Here is a 19,010-nt window from a genome sequence, read left to right as displayed (position 1 = left end):
AAAGGTGAAACAGAAGCTCCTCACAGAGGAAGCTTTTTATTAGGTGTTTGTACTACGTCCAGTCTTAACAGTGCTTCCATCTGCAGCCACAATTGCTGTACTAATAATAACATATGGCTGATACATGTCAAGCTTGAGCATTAATAATAGCAATGTTATCACCTTATGTTTATATATCATTATGGTGCCAGTCATTTATATTTTCTTTCAATGATAAGCATTTGCCTTAAAAATCACACGTTTTTAAAGAAGCATTTTAAAGTTAACAAAGTCTCTGAATCTCCCTTCAGGATGAAAGGTAGGGAGTGCATTTTATCATTAAATTATGGTCTAATAAAAAGAATAAAGGATTCTTAAGAAAAGAGTGTTATTAACAACATTGTCTTTTTGATCTATGGAAAGATAAGTGTCCTGTAGTTGAAGGTAGTACCCTCTTCTTCTTCTCTTATAAACCTTTGTTCTCTTCTGATGCATATTAAGCACCAGGTGAAAAATTCTGTTTGTCTGTGGTCTAACAATGAAATACCTTGTAGGAAATGAAAAGGTCAGGCTTTCCCTGTCAGTGATTTATTATAAACAGTACCTCCTTCTTTTATTTCCTGATACTTTGCATTTGGATTAGTGATGATACATCACCAGCTGCTAGATAAAATATGAAGTTGGGAAACTATGGTCAAACATTTCTGCTGAGGAATGACCCTGTAATCAGCTCCCAGCACACACAGGTCTCACTTGATTTATCAACCCAAACCTGGGATTCTAAAGAGGGATGAATTAGTTTAAAGATATCTAAGGGATAATAGCTAAAGCCAAAAGCGCTGTAGGAAAGCCGTTTGTCACTGGTCTGCCCTGCCCTCCTTAATTGCAGAAGAATTGAGAGTGGATACGTTAGGCACCTGATATAAATCATTGGTCAAGTAACCAGCAATGTATCAAGCTGGGGAGTAGCCGTCCTTTTTCTTTCGCTCTTTGCAGTCAGGACACTTGCAGTTTTGACACCAGAGGGCTGTTGGGCCAGCGTGGTTTAATGTGCATCTCTCTCTGTGCCGAATTCACCTTGGCTTCATGCATTTTGTTGTTCATTGCAGTTTCCAATGTGCTATTTTAAATGTCACTTTCTGTAGTTTTGCATTTGGGGACAATTTGTCCTACTTTGTCTTTTTTTTAACTGAGGGTGTTACAAAAAAGGAATGCGCAATCGCCCAACACATGTTGTAAATGCTCACTTATTGAAGAACATATTTGAAAGCTCAGTGCTTGTAGAAGCAGTATTACCAAATGAATAAAATATCTGCATCTCACATTCATATTTTTCTTATTCTCCATCTCTTTAACTATGTTTACCTCCCCAGGAAATGCATGTGCTTAACTTTACTAACTTTATACACAGATTAGGTAGAGCTTAATGATAACTGATTTCTAAAATCATGCCCATGGTCTATGAAGTTTAAGCACATGCATGTACACAAATTCACACGATTGTGAAACCTTCTGCTATGAGAATCTTGCCTTCCAGTGCACATCAGGGAACAATTAGGAATTAATTCAGTCCATGTAATCTGTACATTTGAAAAAAAAACTGAAAGGGAATAACAACACATTTTTGTCTGCCTCAATCTAACTGCAGTTGTGAGATTTTTCAGATATATGGTCCAAAGCATGCATACTGGTATGTCCCCTCTGCCAATATTTATTCTCATTCCATGTGGCTGTGCTTGTGTGTCCTGTTTCCTATATGACTTAACGTTGCTAAAAATAAATTTTGCAGTCTCAGTAAAAATCCCCTTGGTTGCTTCTCTGTGAACTTATTTGTCACTTGGATAATGTTGTAGTGACCATGGTGCAAAACCTGTTGTAATCCTATAAACCAATTGGTGTACTGCAAATTCTCTCAAGTGAGCAGGTAGCAGAGCACATAGAATGGGAGAAGAGTGAAGGATAGAGAGGACCTCTGCAGGTCACAGCCCCTTCTTCTGGACCTGGTTAACACTGAGCACATATTTTATATGGCCTTGGCTAGACGGAACACTGGAACAGGCTGCCCAGGGAGGTGGTGGAGTCTCCTTCCCTGGAGACATTCAAAACCCGCCTGGACACATTCCTGTGTAACATTATCTAGGTGTTCCTGCTCCGGCAGGGGGATTGGACTAGATGATCTTTCGAGGTCCCTTCCAATCTCTAGCATACTGTGATACTGTGAAACTACAAAAACATTAAGGAATCAGGCACTTTATTTCTACCCACTTCTAGTCAGTTAGACACTTAACTGCCTTCCATTGCAGTTGTTTTTTCTAGTTTTAAATTTCACCATTATGCTGAAAAGTGGAATATGCTTTAGGAAATTGCTGATTATGGATCAAAATGTCTTCAGAATTGGGCTTTAGTGAATAAAACATGAAAAATATTACTTGCTCAATGTAAGTGTGATTTTTTAAGGGTAAGTTATAGTAACAAAATTTGTGATTAAATTGTGTTGTAATTCTTTTAAGCTAATGTATGAAAATGACCTCAAAATCTAGTTAAGAAGGTGATTATGTAAGTCCCTAAATGTTTTTCATCCAAAAGCTCTGAAAGAATAAGACTTCATCCAATCTAGAGAACATGGGCATCATAACTTTAACAACAAAGAAAACCAATCTAAGTAAAAAAAAAGAGAGGGAAACCAACAAAAAACATTTGTCCATGTTAAGTGACTTTTGCCCACCCTTATTAGCATATGTTTTGTGGTGTACTGAGCACTTACTTCCCTGCATGAAGGTGAAGCACTACTGCAAATTGCTACACCAGGAGGAGATTTTTTTAAGATTGAATCACGGGGCACTGAAATTTTTAGTTGAAAATGCTTGTCAACATGCTGTAAAGGATAATGGAATTTGATTTCACAAAGCATATTTCATACTCAAGGTGTCCCAAACCACTCTACAGATGAATGAGTTGAATGCTGGAGAAGTGATGACTGTGTAGGTAAATGTGGTGCCTATTATGTACTTGGTGATAGCTTACACACAGCTGTGGACAATGGAAACAGGTTTTCTCTTTTATTACTGAAGGTCACCCGGGTTAGCCCCTGTTCCTTTTGAAAAGCACTCTGGGATTTCTAATTTCCACCTGGATGATCACTAGAGACAAGCAGAAAAGGCCACAGTTTAATGCTTCACCGAAAGGATGGCTGAACGATTGTTGGATGATTAATGGCTGCTCTGTGCTGAAAGATGACAGCCTGTTATAATGGAGGTAGCTAACGCGTAATTTTCTGCATACTGCAGTTTCACAGCCTCAGCATTCCCATACAGTGGGTGTTGCATGTGGATAAAAGACACAACAATGAAGAAGCAGTTTTTGGTTAGAGCTTGTCCCCTTCTCAACAGAGAGCAATGCGTGTGGTAAAACACACTCCACTCTGCTTGTGTTGGGGTTTGCAACAGACTGATGCTGAGGAGTGCTTTGCAGCAGCTGGTAAATGAATTGGCTTATAAGTGAGCACATCATCAATGAGAATTATTTCAGAGGGGACAGAGGTATCTTTTATCACATATACATTTTTGCTCCCTGGCCATGTGACAATTAGGACACCATTTATCACAAGCAGGCCTGAGGTTTGCTGACAGTGTGATGCAGCTGGCTTTGCAGCCACTGAGCCATGCAGGGAGTGCGGACACCCAAATCACCACCCTTGGTAGGGCTGGTGTTCCGTCACCTTCTTGCATCCTTGAACAAGACCCTGAGGTTTTGATAATTAGACCACTAACAGAATGGTTATTATGGAAAACAAACTCCAACAACCAAATTTTGCAAGTTGTTTGCTTGATTTGAATATATTCTTTTTTCCACTTCAATATTTTTTTCCCATTTGGTTGATCCAGACCATATTCATACCCAAGTTCTACTATGCACTTGCTTACAGAAAGGCAGTCTCAGTTGTACCCAAAACTGATTTTTAGAACCAAAGTCTTAATTTCAGATGTGTGCACATTACTGTAAAAGTGTTCTATGGGTGAGGGCAGAGAAATAAATTCTGGTGGTTTTGTGTCATTTTCACAATCATTAACTCTAGACCTGGGCACTGTTGCATCACCCGTAAGGTCTACTTTGACCTGGGTTTGGTGTGATCTTGTTGCTGTTGAGTTAGTCAAAGCACATTAGACAGGTTTTGTCCTGGCTTTATGCTTTCTTGGTGACTGTAGAAGGACACGCTGTACTTTATCTGGCATAAAATCTGAGTAGTACAGACAGATGATACCTGACCCAGTATGTGCTTGGTAGCACAAAATTATGCCATCAAACAATTTTGATCAAATCTGAACTGGCAGAGTAGGGTTGTACCAGACAAACGCTTTATACCAGGTGGCTATGGCAGTTTTTAGCTGGTAATAAATTGATGTATACTCCTTACAATGGGTTGCCTATTGGAAAACTTGTGTTGAAAATAGCATCAAAAAGTTTTTCTACGTACCTACAGCTATTTATAATCTGCCAAGCTTGGAAAATCAGTTTCTGTATATTTCTCTTATCTAAGGAGTTTTTTGATTATAGAAGAGTCATGTGAATTTTATTTTTAATTTAAGATAATAGATTGTTCAGTGGTATTGATTATTGCTATCTTCGGGTGTTAAAATGAGAGCACAGCAGAACTGATCCTGTTGTCTTAGTTCAGTCAAAGTTTAGTGGCTTTTGAGAAGTGGAAAGAAAAGATAACTTGGCTAACAAGGCTTGATCCTATTGTCACATATATACACAGAGCCATAGGAAATAAAAATACTGAAGCATTGTTTGGAGGCAGAGGCCTAGCAGAGGTTGCTCCATGTGAGTGTTTTTACCTTAGCATGAAGTGAAGGATTCATCGTTTGTAGAAAGATGAGATCTCGGTATTGATGGATTGTGTGTTTCATTTTATTATTTTATTAGTGTTTCTTGGTATTTTGCGGTGTTTCCCTTAGTAGATAAGAACCAAAAAAGGTTAAATTTTTAAAACTGTGCTATTAACTTGAACAAAACAGTTACGATTTAAGAGAGTTCTCTGACTTTTTCTTCTCTTGTAAATTTTAAGTATCTTTCTTGACTAATGGCATCTGATATATATCTTCATTTAATTGAAAAGATTGTGAAGTGCTTTGTATACTTAAAGATGTACTTTCAAATCACTGTCCTGTAATGAAGTTTCTCCAGTTGTCTGAGCAGAAAAACAGAAGCTTGGGACACGAGACCAAGACCAGTGCAGGCATTAAGACTGCACCAATAATGCAGGTCAGTAGGATGAAAATTTGTAACCTGACTGAAGCTCCAGAGTTAATATCTCAAATATTCCTAGGGCACTGGAAGGCATGTCAGGTCTTTAACACAGAAGCGTACTGCCATCTAACATCACATAAAGTGTAAGTTCACTTCATCTTCACTACAGATCAGTCAAGGAATTTTTCCCATATTTTAGACTGTCCATCTAAAGTACTTAAATGTATTTGGTGGGGATCAGAGTTGCTTTTACAAGGGCTAGAGCCAAGCAAACCATTCTGATAGAGGGAATCCTTCTGGGAGCAAACAAGCTCTGAAATTGATTAAATTGTCTCAAAAAGATTCTTAGATCATCTTACTGAGAAGACCTGCAAGACATGTTTCCCTGCCTTGCCACAGACACCCAAGTACCCAGTAATGACAGGCATTCCATCTGGGATGCAGCTGAAGAGGTTGTTGTCTCCCTGTGGCTACTTTGCCTTAAATCTAATAGCAGACTTATTGGTGCATTCTTTTCCTATGTCCCGGGGTTGTTTGCTGGTTTAAGTAATTCAGAAAATAAGTCTTTGGTGAGAAACCTCATCCTGATGGAAAAGGAATAGGGTCTGTTTGTGGGAGCAGCTTGCCCAGCTGAATATGAGGGAGAAGGATAGCAGTCTTCAGAAGTGTAACCTAAAGAAGACTTAAGAGACATCAAAAGGCATGAATGGAAGAAATTACACACTTTACCCTTCTATGAGTGGAAATCTCTCTTGGGGTTCTTGCACTATAGCTAAGGTAATGGGAATGTTTGGGCCTAAGTGGACATCATTCAGGTAAAACCCTTAGGGGATATGCTCCAAAAGTGATGCTTATGATGGTACCAGCACCTCTTCCTTCACACATTTAGAGGTTGTTTGACAATCTCCCATCTGCTTATTGACACATCTTGACCTGTTTACTTGTAGGATCTAACAGGATCACAGAACTAATGTGACAGGCTGCAACACATTCAAGATAGAAATAGATTCACATTTCTACTTCAGCGCTCAGGTCAATGGAGTCACTTCAGAATTACATTTATGTTGCTGAGAGAAGAATTTGGCCAATTGCCCACTCTGTCCAGCACATTAAATTTAAAAATAATTTCGCTAGCAATTGTGAATACCTGTTTCCTGCCAATAACCTTAGAGTACCACATTGCCAGGAGGTATTTCTGACCCTACTTTGCAAGTCTCACCTCGTAATGGTACTAGCCAGTCGGCCTTTCCTGTGCTTCGTCATTAGCACTTGACATACCAGCTTTACCCATCATGGATTTAGTCATATGCATGATAGAGAAAATTAAAATTAGCCCTTTTAAATATATGCTGTTTGTAAAAAGCGAGTTTGCAGTAATGGGAGATTCTCAAGCTCTTGGATTTTTGGCTGATTGTTTTAGAAGTAGGTTTTAAATATGTTTGAAACTTAAAAGGAAGTTGAAAAATAGCATCTAATTGAACTAAGAATTGGTGTCCCGTGTACATACTCAAAAACATACTAATTTGAAGACATGATTATTTAAGAACAAACAAGCAAGCAAAAGCTCAGAGTCCTTACTCCAATTTTCATCATTGATCATAGATTTGTGCTTGAATTCAGTGGTAGGAGTCTTACCCCAAGGTAAGGTAAGGACCTTACTCTAAACAAGATCAGGGAGCAAAGACTTTGACTTCTGGATCAATGACAAAACTCCTTGCTAAAATACTTCAGAATTAGAACTGGTCCATAATGAAACTCTCTGTGAAGCTGACTGAAAGTTTTAAAATCAGGTAATATGATTGAATTATTTATATAGCAGCTTTTATGTTATTTTTTTTATCTATGGATTTATTAGTGTGCCAGTTTGTGTGCTGGAAGCCAGATTTGTCTGTATATAGTACACTGCTCAACAGGACCCCTGCTTGGACTCTCAAATCAGAACTTGGCGTGCAACCCTCAGTAGGATTCATAGCATTTTCTTTCCAAACTGTCCAGATTTATAATCTAAGTTTCCTTTTTCAGACTGATGCATTCAGTAGAGGTAATTTCTTCTTTAGGGACTCAGCACAGTGTTCTTCATGTAGCATAGGCAAGAGTTGAGTTCATACATCTAAAATGTTGTCTGGCATCTTCAAGCAATCTATTAGGCTTGTCCGTATTCTTCTATGCTTGGGGGTTTCAGGTCTGGGATGTGACAAAACTTTTACATTCAGAGCAAACTGTTAACATGCCATTTGTTCAAGGGAAACTGCCTGTGACTGTGCAGTCTAACTAAACAAGAGATAAAGGTATCAGTCTCTGTAAGTACAAGTCTGTGTGAGTCGAAGTCCCTTGTCTGCAAAAAAAAATACAGGGATCTTCTCTAGCAGAGACAATGTGCTCCTTACTGCAGAAAGAAGACATGCATATCATAGAGAGAGCTTAAACATGATCCAATGTTATTTTTGTGGGTACTATGACCTAGGAAAGCTTTGACTGAAAATGAAGTCATAGAATGATAGAATGGTTTGGGTTGGAAGGGACCTTGAAGAGTGCCTTGTTCCAACCCACACTGCCACAGAAACGGACACCTTCTACTAGGCCACATTCCTCAAAGCACAGTCCAACCTGGCCTTGAAAGTCCCCAGTGTGACATTTCTTCAATGGGTAAATTGCTCTAGGGTGGTTTTTTTTTTTGTGTTTTTCTTCTAAATCTTTCTTTGCCACTTCTTGAGTTATCTGATATGGTGTAGCCTTCATCAACTTTTTTCCCTTATGCTACATCTGTTTCACCCATAGCAATCACAACTCATGTGGCATGGTTGTCCCAGAATGCCTGCTATAATTTTCTATTCTCATTTATTAAAGCTACAAGCAAGTATGTGAATGTATCATTAACGCCACTTTATAAAAATAGTGAAGTCAAATCTCTGCTCTTTGACTTTGGGTTTAGGTCTGACTGGTAAGTCTGACAGATCTACAAATAGATATCTAAGCAACACTGTGATCTTCAAGGTAATCTTCGGTCCAGCTGATATCACTACGACTATTTCAATCCCTAAAGCCAGGAAGAGAACTGGGGCTTTTTTAATTCTTACTATTTGCTCACTAAGCTGCTTAAGGGTTATGAAAAAATCTTTTTGGGTATTAAACTAGTTGTCAAGCAGCTGAAACACCGAACTGCAAGCAAGATGTCAAACTATTGAGAAACAATGGCACTGCTAGATGTTACCAGCTTGGAAATCTGTCAGCCCATATCAGTAAGTCAAGTGTCTTCATCACTCACAAGATGGTAGTTACGATGATCACACAGTTACAGTAGATTCTACAGTTATGATGGTACAAAATATTATTATTTGAGCATCTTCCTGAATTAATTTTGTCTGTTCTACCTTACTTACTAGAGAGAGTGGAATCCATGGATTAGTTTCTCTTATCCTTTCTGAGAATTGACGGAGTGGATAGAATAAAAATTTTGTTTAGGAAAAGAGGCAGTGTCTGTGCCTTGCAGGCCTTCATCTAATGAAAGAATAGCTGCACTGTGGTGACCAGCAGGTCTGACTGTGTCTGGGTTTCAGAGAATTGTTGATTTTCTAATAGAATATATAATCTTTCACATTATCACCTTGGCTTCACCCACTCAGATGTTTGCCAATAAATTATGGGTAGATGACTTGCTTATATTGGGATAATTTTTTAAAGGTTTGCAAATTTTGAATGTAAATATCCCTATATGTCAATCCTGCATTACACAACATACATTTTGCCACACTACTGATCTGCCCATTTGTATTCTTAATTATACATTTTCCAGGACCACATTTTTCTGTAAATTGTTCATGGCTGTGAATTACATATGCCTCATTCTGTGGAGAGAATATGCTACATTCCTTTCCAGATGCAGCATGAATTCTTTTAATTTGCAATTTCCCATCTGGTTCATTGGGAACTAAAAATTTTAAAACCAAAATCAAACATACTGTTTTAAATGTGGGTTCATAAACTCAGTAGCAATATCTTTATGCTCTTCTAATAAACAATTCCTGCCACCTCAGGAGATAATGTATTTTAAATTTTGTTATAAATATAAATATTGCATGCAAATATGTTTTAAATGTCTTAATCTTATTACTGATGACTTACAAGCTTATTATTTAAAAGAAGATGCAAAACTAAGAGGCATTATAAACGGACTTAGAATTATCACAGCTTTTATGTTTAATGGTGAGATCCTGTGCGTTACAAAGTTTCAGTCATTTGTCTAGGGAAATTATGTTCCTTTGAAGTCTGCTTTCCTGATGCCAAAGGTTGTATGTTGCTTGTTTCTTGAGGATTTCAGACACAAGCATTGCATGATTCAACTATTGTAAAGATTAGATGAAGAACTGACTATCATCCACATTGCTTCTGATGCCAGGTTTACTTCTCATAGGGCATCTTACTCAGTGTTAGCCAGACCCATTTCTTTCCACTCTAAAATAATCAAAGATTGTACCTCTCCTTTGATGAGCACAGGCAGATTATGTATTATACATTCAAGCTCATGGTTGACCTTTGGATATGCATAAATGAAAAAAAGCAGCTCTTTGAATTGCACTTTCGAGTCCCTTAGGATTTGAAATTGGGATGCCATTTAATACATGTTTATTTAGTGGCTGTGATTTGTTAGGCCCTTTCTAAACACTGAAGACAAGAGAATCCTTCTAGAGGATCTTGCAAGCTCTGAGAAGAAAAAGGAGGTAGGTAGAGGTAGAGAGACCAGGAAAAAACAACGGAGACAATCATGTATGATTGAAAAAATCACTGAATATGTGCGCATTAGCGTGTGCATAGAATCATAGAATAGTTAGGTTTGGAAAGGACCTTAAGATCACCCAGTTCCAACCCCCCTACCATGGGCAGGGACACCTCCCACTAAACCATGCCACCCAAGTCTCTGTCCAGCCTGGCCTTGAACACTGCCAGGGATGGAGCATTCACAACTTCCCTGGGCAACCCATTCCAGTGCCTCACCACCCTTACAGTAAAGAACTTCTGCCTTATATCCAATCTAAACTCCCGCTGTTTAAGTTTTAACCCATCACCCCTTGTCCTGTCACTGCAGTCCCTAATGAAGTGTCTCTCTCCAGCATCCTTGTAGGCCCCCTTCAGATCCTGGAAGGCTGCTATGAGGTCTCCATGCAGCCTTCTCTTTTCCAGGCTGAACAGCCCCAACTTTCTCAGCCTAACAATGACTTTAAGTGCTTCCTGCTATTTCTTGTGCTCTCTAGTTCTGACAGATTCCAGATATTTGCAAAGTTTTGTAGGGCTACTCCCTATATATACATGCAACCATTCTGTAAATATTTCAATAGGAAATGTCACTAATGGGTTACATGCCCTCTTTTTTCAACTGTGAAGGTGCTTGTGAGAGCTAATCTGGAAGACCCTGCAAGGCTGGATATAGCAGTGCCATGTGGCAGGTCTGCATTGACGTTTTCTTTGTGTTCTGTGATTCTGTGTTGCTAGGGCTGCAGGGCACCCAGTTCTTCCTGGCATGAGGAGAGCTGCTCAGGGCTTGGTACTACAGTAAAAATAAGTACTGTGGGGGAATTCAGGTGTCTCATCCGAGAGGCTTGGAACAGGACAGGCTGAAGTGGTTAGAAGAGGGTAACTAAAGAAAAGTGAAATACTGCTGAGTTTGTTCCCATATACAAAGGACCCATTTAGCCTGCTGTGTTATATAACATTGCTAAATAATCCTCCTTGCTGTCCCAAACAAGTGTTACTGGGGACTTGTGATCTGATCGCTGGATTTGCCCATCCTGGAAACACAGCGGGGTGGTGTCTGACCTTTATTTCCCAATGACATAGCACAAATGTTTATTTAAATGCCATTTTTATGCTGAAAATAGGACAGCTTGTTGTGGTGGAACATGTAAAGTTAGCACTGCTCACACATTGCCTTCATAATGCGGATATGTTAAGCAAACAGGGCTGGAGACACTGGTGATGGTTCACAGTCACGTAAGTGTCTGATGCACCTTTGTGAGGAAAAGTGGGTTTTGTGGGCTCTAGTTTTGGGTTTTTTTTTTAGTCTCATGCAGTAACATTCTCAGTGGATCATTTTACAGAAGTGCAAAGGTTAGAAACCCAGTGAAACCATTTGACTTTTTCCAAAGGTACATTACAGAGCCTCCTAAGCTATAATAATAAGAATCTGAAAACATGGGAGGGTGACCAATTATACTTAAATCTGGTCAATGTTTTATTTTATGTGGTTGTACTCTGGCTATTTTTTGACTTGTTTGGATCATACTGGCTAAGTGTTCCTGTCCAGTAATACTCATTTTACCCCAACCAGCAATTTAAACCAAGTATATGCTGGTTTTGCTATTGAATAGAAGGACAAGCATTTCGATTATGGTTAGTTGTTTTGTGGATTTTGGTTCCCACCCATTTATTTTGGTTTGTCCTAATCTATATTTATCTGTGAATGACAAGATGAACTTGAAAAAAGAACATGTTTAAGGTTGCATACCAGCTTCCAGGATATAAATCAAACTGGGCTTTCAGCTCTTTCAAGCTTTCATGGACAGTGCTTGCTGAAGGACTGAGTCATATTTTTCTGTGACTTTAGTTCATGTCAAACATTTAATTTTTAACAACAGTGGTCAGTTTCCTGTTGTGAACACATGATGCTGGCCCCAGAGACTTCAGCTTTCTTTAGGTGTTATCATAACAATTTTTCTTTTTAAAGATATACTCACAGCAAAATTAAAACTGGGTTAAAGGCTTTGAAAGTAGTTCAGATCACAGCGGTCCTAAAGCAATGGTCTCCTTGCAATGAGAGTGGAAACTGTGGACTGAGCCCTGCTCAGCTTGTTTAAAAAACGAAAAATAAGCTAACACATTACTCAGTGGCATACCACTCTGGGCAGTGGCAATACAAAGACTGACCTCTTCTACACTGTTTGAAGGACTAGATCGTCACCTGTTTGTATTAAAACTTACTGTAGAGACATAACAAGAGCTGGTGAAGAGCATGCTCTGAGATCCAGTGCCTGATGGGAAAACTGAAATGATGCAAGGATTTCATTGTGGAGTCCTCCTCCACCTTCTCCCCTTAGGAAAAACAAAACTCTAACTCAAGCAGGAATTATTTCAGGCAGGACTTGCAGTGTCTGTTGCACAGGGAGGTCAGGCTAGTATATTACAGAGGTTCCTTCTAGCCCTATGTTTAAATATACAAAAGGGAACACAGGAATACATTAAACCTGTTTGATTGCCAGATCTCTCCATTACTTCTAAGGCCCCCTTGCAAACTCCCATTTGCCCCTGCATTTTATGACTATCTGAGAATCAATTCTAAAACTCTCTCCCCATGTTTTCCAATTAGGTTATGCAGAGCTGAGAAGGAAATGGCATTTTACTCCTTCACATACCAAAGGCCTATTTGGAATTCCCTCTCCTCTAGGGAAAAGGGCCAGGCAAGGCACCCTTCTTATTCCCCACCTCTTCCTTCATCAATGCAGCTTCAAAAATGAAGGTAAACAAAATATAAATGGGTGTTAACCATTGATTTGGGGGATTTAGTCATTAAACTCACTGTTTTGGTTTGTTTTTTTTTTCCATTTGAGTCACAAAGCCAATAATGGGCTTTACTAAGAATTTAATACAAAAATCTGTTGAAATTGATTGAAAGATGCCCAGTGGCTCTGAGATGTATCACACCTCAAATGACTGCAGAGTATTGGCAGCTTGCTTGACTTCAAAAAACAAGCAAACCCTCAAACAAACAAAAAACCCACCCTAGCTGAAAATCAGTATCAACTTCTTAACTTTTTATACTTCCAATATCATTGGATTCACTGTAATTGTTTAGGATTTGGATTTTTTTTGGAGAAAGAAATCTTATAAATGTATATAAATGGCAGTAAGTTTTACGTCCAGCTTGAGCTTTTACAAAATGTTGCTGTTTCTCCCAGTGAGTGAAGAAACTCAAGTATAATTTTGCATTATTATATTTTTGTGATTATTCCTTTACAAGCTGGAAAGACGAAGCCCATATCATATGTGCATTTATGTTATGCGTATTTCTCTAATCTTACACTCCTCGCTCATAATTCAGACTTCTCGGTTTGATTTCATGGTAATTTAGACTTCCAACTTTCTATATTTTGTCAATGTTGAAACCATTACTGTAAGTGACATGGAGCCAGATTTACCCTCTTCCAATTCCAAAGTGACTTCAGTAAATCACTGGATTTGTTTTGGTGTCTATGCAGGAAAAGCGTTTACCTTATAATATAGAGTTTTCAGTTTGAGAGCTATCATAATAGTAACTAATCTGCCTCTTCGTGAGGAGGTGGATTTATTTTGAGCGGGTGAAAGGACACCAGTACAGAGAAGAGCTTTTGGCCAGTATATAAATAGATGTAGCTTGACAGCATAACAATACCTCTGACTTCGCTTTTGCTAAGGGACACCAATATGGGAGAGAGAAGACTGAATTTCTCCAGTACACTTATTTAGTAATCAAACATCCATATAAAGACATCTCACTTTATTTTGAAGTCACGTCTTACACTTATTTAGTAATCAAACATCCATATAAAGACATCTCACTTTATTTTGAAGTCACGTCTTTACATCTTTTTTTGGTCTCTTTAGAACAGTTTTTTCAACAGTTTTGTGCTTGTTGTCTTTTCATCTAAGGCTCACTCCAAATGCTGTGAGGTGCACTGAAGAGTTCAGCAGTTCCCTTCACCAACATTGCATTAACAGATTTCTTTCTCAAAACAATTACTTGGGAGCATGTGGCAACAGAGTCATATCTGAAACCTTTTGTCACTAAGTGGGCTTGTCAGAGACAGTCACTTCTGATCTTCACTTTAACACTGTATTTTGCATTTGAAAGTGTGAGTGTTGGTCTTTTTTTTATTTCTTTTTTCTTAATTCTAACTGTGCAGCCAAAGATTTGATTGTGGCATTTTGATGGTTTTGAAGAGTTATTTTCAGTATGGTAAATTCACAATGATAATTCCCCATCCAGGCATTTAAACTGTTAGTTTGGGGGGCAGGGTTGGTTTTGGGTAAGTTTTGGTTTTTCGTTTTTGTGGGTTTTTTTGTTGTTGTTGTGTTTTATTTGCTTGTTTGTTTCTCTTTATTTTTTTTTTAATTCTTTATTTCTGTTTGAGAAAAAAGAAAATAAATAAATAAACTAAACAAAAAACAAACAAACAAACAAACAATACAAACCCAAAAACTTACAAAATTGTCCAAGACACTTTTCTGGTTAATACTAGAAATACTGAACTTTGTGAACTTTATGCTACTGCCCAACATGGGACTTATATTTTCTTGTGACTATTTGATGAAGTTAATCTTGAAAATGACACTGGTGATTTGGCATACCTCCTCTTATTCATCAGTATATGCTATTTCCCCACCACCCAGGAGATCTGTGGAAACAGGGACCCCACATTTCCCACAGATTTAATTTTCTGTGAGTGCTTGAGAAACTGTTTTGTCTTTATTTGTTCTCTGCATCTTTTCAAGGCTCTGTGAGCAGGAAACCTGCTAGCACAGGTATGGGGAACTGGGTAGTTTTAGGAACTACACAGAGGCATTTGCAGCAGATTGGTGCATGTAGTCCTTGAATTCAAGCCTCGTGGCTCAGCAACAGGACTGCTGTGGGGCAAGCAATCACAGGTAAATGGGCAAGCAGGCAAGGCAGGTAAGCTAGCGGGCAACTGAAATTTCCGTTGGAAATCTGTTGTCGGGTTGTGGTCCTTCACCATTCTTTTGAAATTAATGTCCATGCCCTCAGAATGCTTTATTAGTGATAAATTGGCATTTTTGCCCAGAAACATGTTTTGCAGGAAAATTTCTGAGCAACTATCATTATGATTTATAAAGCCCTCAAACCAGGCTACCCAGGAGAGCACCTATGCATTTATACCACAACTGATATAAATGGAAACACCTGACCTGCTCAACCTTGGTTACTGTGTCTCTCCCTTGCACCTCTGTTCACCTGTCCCAGGATGCTGACATCCATCAACCTTCTGGGCATGTTATGCATTTGAATGAGTGCTGGTGGAAGCTTGCACATTGCCTGAGAAATGCGGAATTTGAACTGTAGTGGGTTTCTGGGTGAACATCAAGCAAAATGTGGGAGAAAAAGCTAAGGGTTTGTATTTTCAGGCTACTGTGTAAGTCAAGTGGCTTTGTCTTTTCAGTGTGAATTAAGGCTGTTGCTAGAGAAGGTTTTATGTGTGTATGCATACATAATTCATAAAGACATATAAAATCCTGCTAGTGTGGTATAGAACCTTATAATGAAAATAATTTTTCTGTAGCTCCTGTAGGGGCTGAACATGAAGGATCAGCCCTAGGAAGCAGATCTGTTGAGTAAGCGTGCATCACTTTTCAATAGTCTGCTTTCATGTAACAAGGCAAAATAAACAAGAGTTACCACAAATCGGTCACTCTGTCTCTCTGTTTAATTTTGTTGAGGTAATGCACTTTCCAGCCTTGCACTTCCTTCCACTTTTGATCTTCTTTCAGTTAACGTCCAGTTTTGATATGGAAAAATGGTCCTTCTCCATAGATGGCCACCCACAACTTGCTGTGCATAGACCAGCAGAGCAGGTCATTTCACAGAGGTCGCCCATCCCTCAAGTATAGCCTCCTCTGGGGTCAGAGCAGTTACTCTCCAGTAGCTCTATGCGGAATGATTTGAACCTAGCACATGAACTAGGCTATTACGGCTATGATGCTGTACATGATTACAGTGTTGAGATAAGTATTTTTCTTTGTGGAAAAACATCACAAGCCTGTTTATGGCTGTAAGAGGTTGGCATTTGGGTTCAGAACTGCACCAAAAATTACCTCTAATTACAGAGTGCCCCCTGCTGAGATCCTGCTTATTGATAAGGCAGAGTGGAGAGTGCCATCTGCTGCTCCTTACCTATAAAATAAATTATTTTCCATTTGTGTTTGCAGCGTCTTAGTGTTGCTGTTACCAGTGTTGGAGTTGGGGGACAGTGGCTGGACTGTGTGCTTGCCAGCCTTTAATCTCTGCACTGGGATGTGGAGCTTGCATCACCACTGAAGGCAAAGGATGTGTTATTCGTTGGAGACCAAAGCACCAATGAATAACTAGTCAGCAGTGCTTTGCAGATGTGGGAAAGCTGATGCCCTGCATAAAATGGCATTATCACCATCCATTATAACATACTACAGGCAGCTGTCAGTGATGTCATTGATAGTTCTTCAATCTGGTTTCCTGTAGCTAGCAGCTGGCCTGCTGTGGGTATCAGGGAGGCTGAGTAACTCCTCAGTGTGTCCATTGGGACTAAACACTGGTGGAAAGACCAGAGATCTTGGAAGGAAGATGTGTGTAAATTCAGGGTTGAACAGAAAAGAAAACACGATCTACCATTACTAGTCCCAGAGGTTAGAGCCTCAAAAGTTACTTTAGTGGTTGCTATTCATGTATCTGCAATGCAGAACAAACTACTCTGGTATAAATTGTACACCTCAGGTTGTGTATTCCTCAGCTGTAAATAGATGTATCATGGATTCTTGGTTTTTATCAAACAGGAAAGTTTGTCTCTTTCCTAATCCTTTCCTCACCAATCTAAACACCAGCTTTGCAATCGCGTCCCTCTAGAATGGAACTGTGATGCCAACAGCTTGCAGCACCTTGTAAAATCTTTCCCAGCTTTTCCAAGCAGGGAGCTTTTATCTACTTGCCTGCCACTTGAGCAAGGACTTCAGCTACTTGAACTGGCTGCTTGTCAAATATAGCTTAAGAAAAAAGCAGGACAGAGTTCAGCTTGTGTGAGAGGTTTTCTTGGTTCTTTCACTAAAGTAAAAAAAGAATATTTTATGCTGTAATATTGAATCACTGATTTGGTGGGGTTCACATTGCACATCACATTAGGTGTCTCTCTGCATACATGTGGGATTAGAATATATTAGAAAGTGCTTTATCTCAGTTTAAGTAAGCCTAGAAATTAAATAGAGAAAAATTTTGGTTGGACATTCACAAATGTGCACTGCTAAGAGTTTTTCTTGATACACAGTTTTGAATTCTTTGTCTTATCCCTTTACTGCTCTTGATAGCCTTAGTCTTTGCTTTTAAATGGGGAACAGCAATATACTGATTTCCATGGCAAAAGTCCATTGTCACTGATATTTAAACAATGGTTTTCCTAGACCAAGGAAGAAGGAGAGTAGTGACTGTAAATTGCAATAAGTGGTTTTGCACCATAAATCAAGCAATCAATGAAATTGAATTCTTGCCTTGAAAAGCCAAAAGGTGGGCTCACTTTCCTGAAATGTATTGCTACAGACACCAGAGGTGTAAATCTTCATCATGTTACATTGCAGTGGAACCAGTGGGACATGGGATAAGAGACACCCATCACAAAAAAAGGAGCTCTGTCTTGTCCTTCATGGCCTAATAGGAGAATGTTGTCCTTGCTCAGTCCGGGAAACTGATTTATACTTGCATCCAAATCTGCTGTTCACTATTGTGTTAGTAAAACAATATAATTTTTTCTGTTATTTTAATCTCACAAATATTGGAACCCAGTTTCTCCTCTTTGAATAGAGTTTGAGGTAATTGGTTATTTTTCCATATTTTGCATGAAGTAGGTTGGTTTTGGTTTTGTGTAATACATAAGAAATCCAGAAAGGATGTATATTAGTCTAAAGCTCTAGATATCTGTATGAATGAACATAGGGAAGACTGAAGACAGCATTTAAAGAACACCCAGAAATCAGACTTTTAATTATGTCTTCACATATTCAGCAAAACCTACATTTGTGCTGTGTTGCTATATCACTGTAGAGCTGTTGATATTTAAATGTTACACTGCATACCGCTACCTCTTTGCTGTTTGTTATAATGTGAAATTGTGCTTTAAAGCTGCAGTAATACAGCAGTCCTTTCCTTTTATTTGTGTATTTAAAGTAAATTTCATTGAATGTGTATTTTACTACTTCTGCTGTACTTAACACTATGTGTAATCTAAAAGTAGAATAGTACTCTTCAGCTGATAATTCTTGAAATAAGAGTAAGATCTACCTCGTGTTCAGTCATGTGAAACAAAGACCATTTTATTTTACATGCATTAGAATGATCATAGATATTTAATTTTGATTTTTCTTCTTTCCTAAGGTATACCATGTTTTGCATGTATTCCTAAGTGCATACAGTTATAAACAACTATGATGAAGCTGAAACGCGCTGTTACAAATGCTGTGGCCTTTTTTTTTCTCATTCTGTTTTGTTACACAATGCATATGACTGGCCAGAAAATGATCCTTTGTCCTAAAACAATCAAGCTTTTGAAATTTCTATTATGATGCCAAGGTATGAATGAAAGAGCAGGTGCATGCAAGTGCATCTCAACCTCTTCTGTTGGAATTGTTCCACTTGGTATAAATAACTGAATGTTCAACTGGCGATGGCAGAGAGAGGAGGAATAGAGCCAGTGAGCAAGAATGACCATATAGCCGACTGACCAGAACAGTCATCTGGGCTACAGAGGAGCACAAGTTCAGTTCCTTCCTCTGCATCTTGCAAATATATCCATGATTCTTGCAGGAATGTCCTAATCATTAGGATACGGACTATTTTGGAACCACTTTCACTCGCTTGCATGTGTCTGATAATTGGTATAAGGGCTAACATTTCCTCAGAAGTTAGTGTCTTTTATTTGGGAAAAAGATTTTGGCCACCTCCCATAATATATAGCATTTATAACATTAGTTTGTCATGCTTTCTGATGTATATTGGCGTTAGT

General features: G+C 38.7%; 1 long non-coding RNA gene across 2 annotated transcripts in view; it reads left to right on the top strand.

Moving 5' to 3' along the window:
* The first annotated feature begins 219 nt into the window (after nt 1-219).
* The window catches only part of LOC130610615 (uncharacterized), a 31,650-nt gene continuing 12,859 nt past the window's right edge, over nt 220-19,010 (top strand). Inside the window, exons 1-3 of one of the 2 annotated variants that reach the window (XR_008975081.1) lie at nt 220-298; nt 2,296-2,417; nt 10,717-10,797. This is a non-coding gene — a long non-coding RNA (uncharacterized LOC130610615). Of the gene's footprint in view, nt 299-2,295; nt 2,418-10,716; nt 10,798-19,010 lie in introns of those variants that run through there. The other variant, XR_008975080.1, reaches the window with a different exon arrangement.

This window comes from Pezoporus wallicus, unplaced genomic scaffold (genome assembly GCF_028554395.1).
Source record: "Pezoporus wallicus isolate ANWC-B61680 ecotype Strahan unplaced genomic scaffold, APGP_CSIRO_Pwel_v1 contig_8518, whole genome shotgun sequence".
NCBI lineage: Eukaryota > Metazoa > Chordata > Aves > Psittaciformes > Psittacidae > Pezoporus > Pezoporus wallicus.
The sequence above is the reverse complement of the archived record's forward strand: the minus strand, read 5'-3'. Positions and strand labels throughout refer to the sequence as shown.